We start from the raw sequence: 7923 nt of genomic DNA on the forward strand, positions 1-7923 counted from the left end.
TGCACGCCGCGTACATTTTGTACGGTTCATTTAGTGCAGAAACGGATCGGAAAAGCGGCAAATTAAACACAATCAAGGGTAATTTTCTTCAGTGCATCACAATGCCAAAGAGCTGCTGTGTTATGCTTTGTACTAGTAATAACATAATCAAAAATCAAAATCGAAAGTTTTATATAATACCAGTTGAGGCATCACGGATAGCTATCAAGAGGGCACATGTAGACTCAGACGGGAGAGTCGATCAAAGCAGACCCTGGCCCCCAAGTCAAATCATACGTATGTCTGCTCTACCCATTTCATAACAGGTGAGAATAAGGAACAAATATGTATATAGTAAATTAAGTTTTATTGGCTGTGAGGCTGTAAACAGCAGAACATTTTTAGCTGCTAGCTACTTCACCATATAACGTTAGTCAATTCTCTTCAAGTAGCCTACATGCCTTTTTTTTCGCCTTAGAAAGGCTTTCGAAATAGTGAAATGCCATGTTGACCTCAATATTTTCAAAACAAATTATATGAAAAGGTTATGAAATGAACAAGAATGTGATAAAATATGTTATAAAAACGGAGCTCAACGCATACATTTGATCGTAGAAATCTGTTTGTTTTCCACCATACCAAGATGGCGGCGGTCTACATCAGAGTGTCTTCGAGAATGTGCTTCACTTTGAGTTAATAATATTGTTGTTTTATTCATTTGAATTGTTTTATTCATTTAACTTTTTGTCTTTATCTCCTGTAGCACGTTGAGATTTTTACAAATGTAAAGTGTGGTACAAATTGAATTTATTATTATTATTATTATTATTATTATTATTATTATTATTATTATTATTATTATTATTATTATTATTATTATTATTATTATTATTATTATTATTATTATTATTATTATTATTATTATTATTATTATTATTATTATTATTATTATTATTATTATTATTATTATTATTATTATTATTATTATTATTATTATTATTATTATTATTATTATTATTATTTATTATTATTATTTACACTGTTTATTTTTCTCATATTTTCATATTCAGAGTTTATTATATTGTTTACACTGTTTGTTTTTCTCATATTTTTATATTCAGATAAAATTGTATTGTCTATATGTATGTCTTTCTACTATTACCCTGCCCATACCTGTACCTCCCCTCCCCCTCCCCCATGCTGCTATGACAACCGAATTTCTGGCCAACAGCTAGGCTTATCCGCTTCCATTCATTTGTGCTAAGCTAGGTTAGCTTGCAGCTGGATAGCTTTCTACTGAACGCACAGAGAGGAAACGGGTATCTACAGTGTCTTCCATAATGTTGTTGTGTCCGTTAATTGATGTAAGAGCTCTAAAATGGGGGAGATTTCCTTTGGGAACCTTGTCTGGTACCCTGAATACAACCTGTAACCTCTTAAGCACCCACTCACGCGCACTTGTGGCACTTTGCGCTTGTCTACCGGGTCGGGGCAACATTTTTCGCAGATCATCCAATACACTGTTCGAAAGTTTAATTTGCCGCCTTTCGATCGCCACCATACTCAACCGATTACGTGCTTTGGGTCTCGAGTTACAAGACGATATATCCGGCGAGCGTCATTTGACAGGCCGCTCCGTCAAATAACCACTTCCGGTTCTGAATGGTCTAGAACTGACCAATCATCGCTGATGGCGAAAATGATCACCATTGTAGCCAACGAGCATCCGCTCCATAAGAGACTGCAGACGGGTGGGTGAGAGTGGGGGAAGGTGGGGAAAGTTGACGAAGAATTCCTTTGTTGTGACTCAAGCGTCAGAATGAATGGAAGTCAATGGCCATTTTGGATAATCACGCTGTATTCTTTTTACCGGTACACACATTACAAAAACCTTTCTCATCTTTTGATGAATTTTTATCAAATGTGGACCTGTACTACATAGGACTTCAGGCTATGGAACCACTGTGTTTTCCAGCTACTACCTCTATGCTGGAACTTAAACACAGGAATCTGGCAACCACTAAACAGAAATGTGAGTACACACAACTTTTACTTCAGTGTGTTCAAACCTCTGTTACTTATTTCATTAGCACTCAAAGTGATTTTTCCTTTTGCTTTTGTAATGTTTGGGATTTTGCTCTCACCTGGGAGATGTGCTTATGTAGCACCGTCATCCGACGTCTTTTGTTTTGTGCCTTGTTTTGGAGACAGTGTTTTCTCCCCCTTGCTTTCCCTGTTTTGACGTGTAGCTCACATGTTTTTGTGATAACGTGTTTTGGAGACAGTATTGTCTCTTTTATTTCCCCTGTTTTTAGAGATGAGAGTAGTCTCTAATTTTTTATGCATCATTATCGGTGTGAACGCCTTTTTGTCTCCAATACAATAAACAAAGAGCCTTTTGTTTGAGAATCAACACCTGCCTCCTGTCTCTCCATTCTGTCCTGCACTTGGGTTCAACCCACCGTAACAGCTTTAGCAACTTCAGAATGTTACCTTTCAAAAGAGAAAAGTATGCAGTGGTCAAAATCAAAAACAAAAATGGCCCTGTTTTGCGGGTAATGCTTAAGAGGTTAAACTCTAATAATAGTATAGTATATATATAATATTATTTGAGGAAGTATGTGCTTGATTCAAATATCATGGTCACTATGACCAAATATCATGGTTATTACATACGATTCTGTGAGTGCACAGGGAAGAAGAACGGCAACCGGAAATGTGTACAGTGAGTAGAGAATACCACATCAAACATCAGGATTTTACCATATTATGTTACCGGTATACTGGGATATTAGATATTGTGGTATTGGGATGTTGTGATATTGGTGTAGCAGCCTGAATATTCTACAAAGTATTCAGTAGTGCTAACTAACTGTTACTTTCCCTGTGGGTGTATAACGTGTGATTTACAGTGTTCCTTTGGATAGACTAACAGTGTTCCTTTGGATAGCTCGCCCAGTCTAACGACGAGGTGAGGTGCTACTCTTCTCCAGATGCAGTATGGATTACTAGCAATAACATTGAGCCTTTTCTCCCTTTCTGGAGCGGTCTTTGCGTGGGACCAGTGGTTGCCAGCAGGGGGCGGAGTGCAGTGGTGGCAGGTGGAGCAGTGGAGAGAAGCAAGCAACGAGGAAGAGGGCATTACCTGGAGGTGAGGGGAACAGGAAGTTCTCTTCTGCGTTGGACTTGGCCGTGAACGGTCGCAGCTACAACGGGTGTGTGCTTTGGAATAGCCCCGTTGAAGAAGTGAAGTTGGAGAGCCCCGTCGGAGCGAGCGGCGGGTGATGAGACATACTTGCTAGTGACAGGTTATCCTAGAAGTATCAGCGATAGTGTGTGAGTAAGAGAAACCGAACCCAAGGACTAACGTCTAGAGCTAACGAGACTAACGTCTAACGTTATCGGGTTATAGTAGTTACTGTGTGCGGTATAGTAGGTACCAGCCGAGCGTACCACGGGTATTGCACTACCTCCCCTGCAGGTTCTATACAACAAGAGGTGCAAATCCAGAGCCTGCAGAATAATGAAAGACCCCCACCACCCCAATAACAGCCTGTTCCAGCTGCTGAGGTCAGGCAGACGCCTGCGAACCCCAGCTACTAGGACAGAGAGGCTTAGGCTCAGCTTCTTCCCCCAGGCCATCAGAGCCTTGAACAATGAACATTGAGTGCCACAGAACACTGAACTATCCACACACAAGCACACATGAGCACACACACGACACGCACGCTGTGCACTAGCAGCCACTTTAACACTTTAACATGAGCGGGCACACACTCATGCCGCACTCACCCACACTTATTGCCAAAAGGAAAGGCCACTTTAAATTAGTATAGCAACAGTAACAGTGTATTGCACTACCAAAGCTAACTAGCATGTCCTATATGCTCTGTAAATAACTATGTACAGACACCGAGATGTCACACCATGTTACCTGTTACCTGTTATTGCACAATGTTGTTTTTATTGGATTCTATTATATGTTGTACCACTGTATTGCACATCGTTGCGGGCAAGACCACCCGCATTTCATTGTATACTTGTATGCCGTGACAAATAAAACTCTTGACTTGACTCTTGACTTGACTTGAGTAGCATGCCGCTAACGGCTCCGTCTGACTTGAGTAGACTACCGGGCGCGAGGCGCTGAAGAGACCGGTGGTATAGCCAGACACGTTGCGTTAACAGTGTAACCGAATAGCAGGAGGGTGTGCCGAGACCCAAAGCTTAGCTGTGTTTAAGGTAGCCAAAGTATTAGCTCGTGCGACAGAAGCAAGCCAGCAACAGCAGCGGTGGACATTTCCCAGACGGTACAGAGGACGCCTCTTCCCACCATCAGAGGACGCCATACAGCAAGCTCTGCCAACTAACCACTGCCTGCTGTTCGCCCACCTGCTGGCTGTGCTCGCGGATCGCCGACGCCATCTTGTCATCCGGACTAGCAGTGACAAGAGTGGGTCCGCCATCTTGGCTAAGTACTAACAGTACCACGTGTATCAACAGCAACGTCCATTGAAGTGAACGCTAACCATCAGTGTCTAAGGGGTACCCCAAACAATTTAAGCCGGCTTAGGTTAGGTTTTCTTTGATAACGTGGGCCCACATTTATTGGTTATTTTGTTATTTGTTTATTTGACTGTTTGATTCTGAAATTCCCAATGTGTCTATGTTCTATGCCTGGGTTCCCCCAGTACAAGCGGGGTGGTTTAATGTATTGAGCACTCGGTGCCTATGGTGGGAAGAGCTTCCCCTACATTGATAACAAGAGCACCCGGTGCCATATGAGTAAAAATTAACGTTGTAATGTATAACCTGCCAGGCTTCACTAAAAGTAGATCTAATCGGGATCATTGTGTGTGTCTCTTTCTTTGAGTTCCATTTGCTATTTATTCTCTGGGTAAATATTGTGACTGCATAATTATTTAACCCTTACACCCCATTTACAGAATAGCATTTGAAGGGTCTATACAGGTGGTCAAGGAAGGGTACTGCTTAAAGGGAAGCCCAATAATACTATTGAACTGACAGTCACTGGGTGTGGGAGGGCTGTCGGAGGTACTGAGGGAGTGAGGGTGTGTGGGGAGCTACTGCTGACCGCCTTGGAAGGCGAGGGAGACCAGAGTACCAGTCCCCAGGTTAGTAAATCCTGGGCCCCATCCACTCCAGCTGCAAGCCCTCCAGAACGACGTTCCGGGCCAAAGACGGGGGTACATATAGGTCCAATACTATAGTATCCTACTACCCAGTGTCTGTGTACTACTACTCCCACAAGAAGGGATAATCCACCCTTCTACATTGGGATTCATTTTTTGTAGATATCGTTTGCCATTGCAATGTTATGATATTTTGGTTTTATGATATTTTATATTGTGGTGTTATTGGATTGGGATGTTACGATATAGTGGCATTTTGACATTTGATATCATGATATTATGGTACTGAGGTAATGTGGTGAATGGTATAGAGGCCTGGGCCCTCATTCATCAACGTGTTCTACGCACAGATCTGTGCTTACCCTGTGCGTACGATCATTTCTAAGCAAAGAGTGGGATTCATCAATTTCGATTTTTTTTTAACTTGACTCCGTGCTTACATCTACGCACAGGTCAGACCAGGCGTACCTGGCGCCCAGTGGTAGAATATATTATTACAACAAGGAAATGAGCTTCTGTGCATAATAACACTGGCATGTTCTGTACGAACCGTAGTTCATTATAGTTCATTGTAAAATAGCAACAGTAGTGTAATTATGGTCAAAACCCTATAAATAGCATTTGGAATAATAGATCTTTCTCTCAGAATGAATGCAGCATGGTTTATATAGCGTTATCGGAATATACGGGGTGTAGGCTACTGACTGACTGCGCTCCGCGTAGCTTGATTGATTGATTGATTGAAATGTTTATTAACAGATTGCAGAATGGGTACAGTACAGTACAGCTCAGTACATACAATTGTTAATTGGGGATGCAGACCAACTTTCATCTTGTTTACATCAGGGTCCCCCATTTTCAATTCATCATAAATCATAAAGCTCAACTCGTTATTATTTTGCGCAGACCGCAGAAACACGGGAACGTTTTGATTATATTTAAAAGGCTTTACGTTAAATAAGACGAAACAAGTGGAATTTCGAAGCTGTAAGCAGAATACAAGTCATATGAATATAGTGTTCTTCCCCCTTTTTACTGTATAAGAAAGAATAGAAAACGCATTGCAATGACACCAGATAGTGGACAGACTATGTATATGATGGGATTCAAGTTCGCGTTTTTGTTGATCATAGGCATGCTGTCAGAGTATGATATCTTCAAACATTCTAGAACATTTGTCGTCACAGATCATGTCCTAATAGAACATAGGCTATGGCATGGATCGTGATATTGTGTGGACTGTAATTATTACTGTACCGGTACCACCCATTGTGACAACAGCCTTGTGAGTCCCGCACACAAACATGATGGAATTCAAGTTCATGTATTGAAAGGCAGGCTACATCATACATGCAGTGAGATTCATTGTTCTTGTATATGCTCTCTATTATTGTTTATATAGGCTACCCAATACTGACATCAAAATAGATTGTAGTATGCCTCTAGAAATCATATGCAGCAGGTAGAAAATTGACGGGAGATCCATCACGATTTGGAATAAAATTGAGGAGAACTTTAATCCCTGGGTATTAATCAAACAACACGGGAAAAGGCAGTCATATTCCAGCGCGGTATTTATTAGTGTTTGCGCTGCCCAGGCAGCAATGGTTAATAGATATCATATCCGACATCACCGTAAGTGTACACGTCTGTCAGCCTGTCTCATGACACGCTTCCCTCGGCTTAGTCCATTTTTCCACATTTCATGGGTGTATTCCATTACCGTATATGGTTAATCGGGGCGTTTCTGGTATGCAAATACGTGAAAGTGTGCACGAGCCTCGACGCAGAGCCAAGGTGGGATTCATCAACACGGAGGAGCATAGAGCCTGCGTACGCACGTGTGATGAATCCCGACTTCCCTGTGCGTACACTAGTTCTACATTCCGTGCTTACGTGTGGAAATAGAACATGTTCTACGCACAAATTGATGAATGAGGGCCCTGGATTCCAGGACATTTATTTTGTGTTTACTGCAGAGCGGAGGGAGTGGGAGACCCATGTTACTGACCAGACACTCTATATCAGTGATGGCTGTTCGAAATGTAGAGCTAGTTTTATATTTTATTAATATTTTAACATGTAGACCACTTATTAAAAAAAAATATATAATAATGTAACAACCATGGGATTTGGGTGATTGATCAGCCGAGCTGTCAATCTGCAACTCTACCAACCTGGGGCTGGCAGGCGACGCTGTTGGTCACGCGGGCCCGGGGTTGTTCGAGGGTAGGGGGCAGGGGCTGACCAGGAGAGGCTATAAGAGGGTGTGGCACCTAGGGTGCGGCCTCTTGGGGCATGGGAAGTTGTAGCAATGAGTCACTGGTACCGAAGCTGTATCTGAGATGTTGGAATAAAAAACCAAAGTGAGAAATAACATCTGCCTCGATAGTCGTCAATAACGAACAATAATAATACCACTTACAGCACCTTTCATTTTAGTGGTTCAAACAGGACAATTGATTTAACACCTGCTAGCAGGTTAAACCACTGGTGGCCAACGTTATCTCCCATAGCAAGCAACCCATGAATCTGTTTGACATTTGAAATAGGGGTGGGACAGAAAATCAATACTATGATATATCATCATACTTCCTCTTGCGACGCGTTATTGATATACTGGTGCCAAGTGTTGATATTTAAAAAAAAATGTGAAAAATATTTCTGTACAATCCCATTTTTACTGCAATGAAAATGACTTTTAATCCTTTGAAGAGTTGTTGAGATTCTACGTTACTGGACGCTGCCTGTTTTTTCTTTTGGGCTTATTGACATTCTCCCTTAAAGGGGA

General features: G+C 41.6%; 1 protein-coding gene across 1 annotated transcript in view; it reads right to left on the reverse strand.

Moving 5' to 3' along the window:
• Nucleotides 1-7923, reverse strand: part of opn4a (opsin 4a (melanopsin)) — a gene marked incomplete at both ends in the record, with an annotated part of 308754 nt that overhangs the window by 160733 nt on the left and 140098 nt on the right. The window lies entirely within an intron of this gene.

The sequence above is a fragment of the Notolepis coatsorum genome (genome assembly GCF_963971535.1).
Source record: "Notolepis coatsorum genome assembly, chromosome: 9".
Classification (NCBI taxonomy): Eukaryota; Metazoa; Chordata; class Actinopteri; order Aulopiformes; family Paralepididae; genus Notolepis; species Notolepis coatsorum.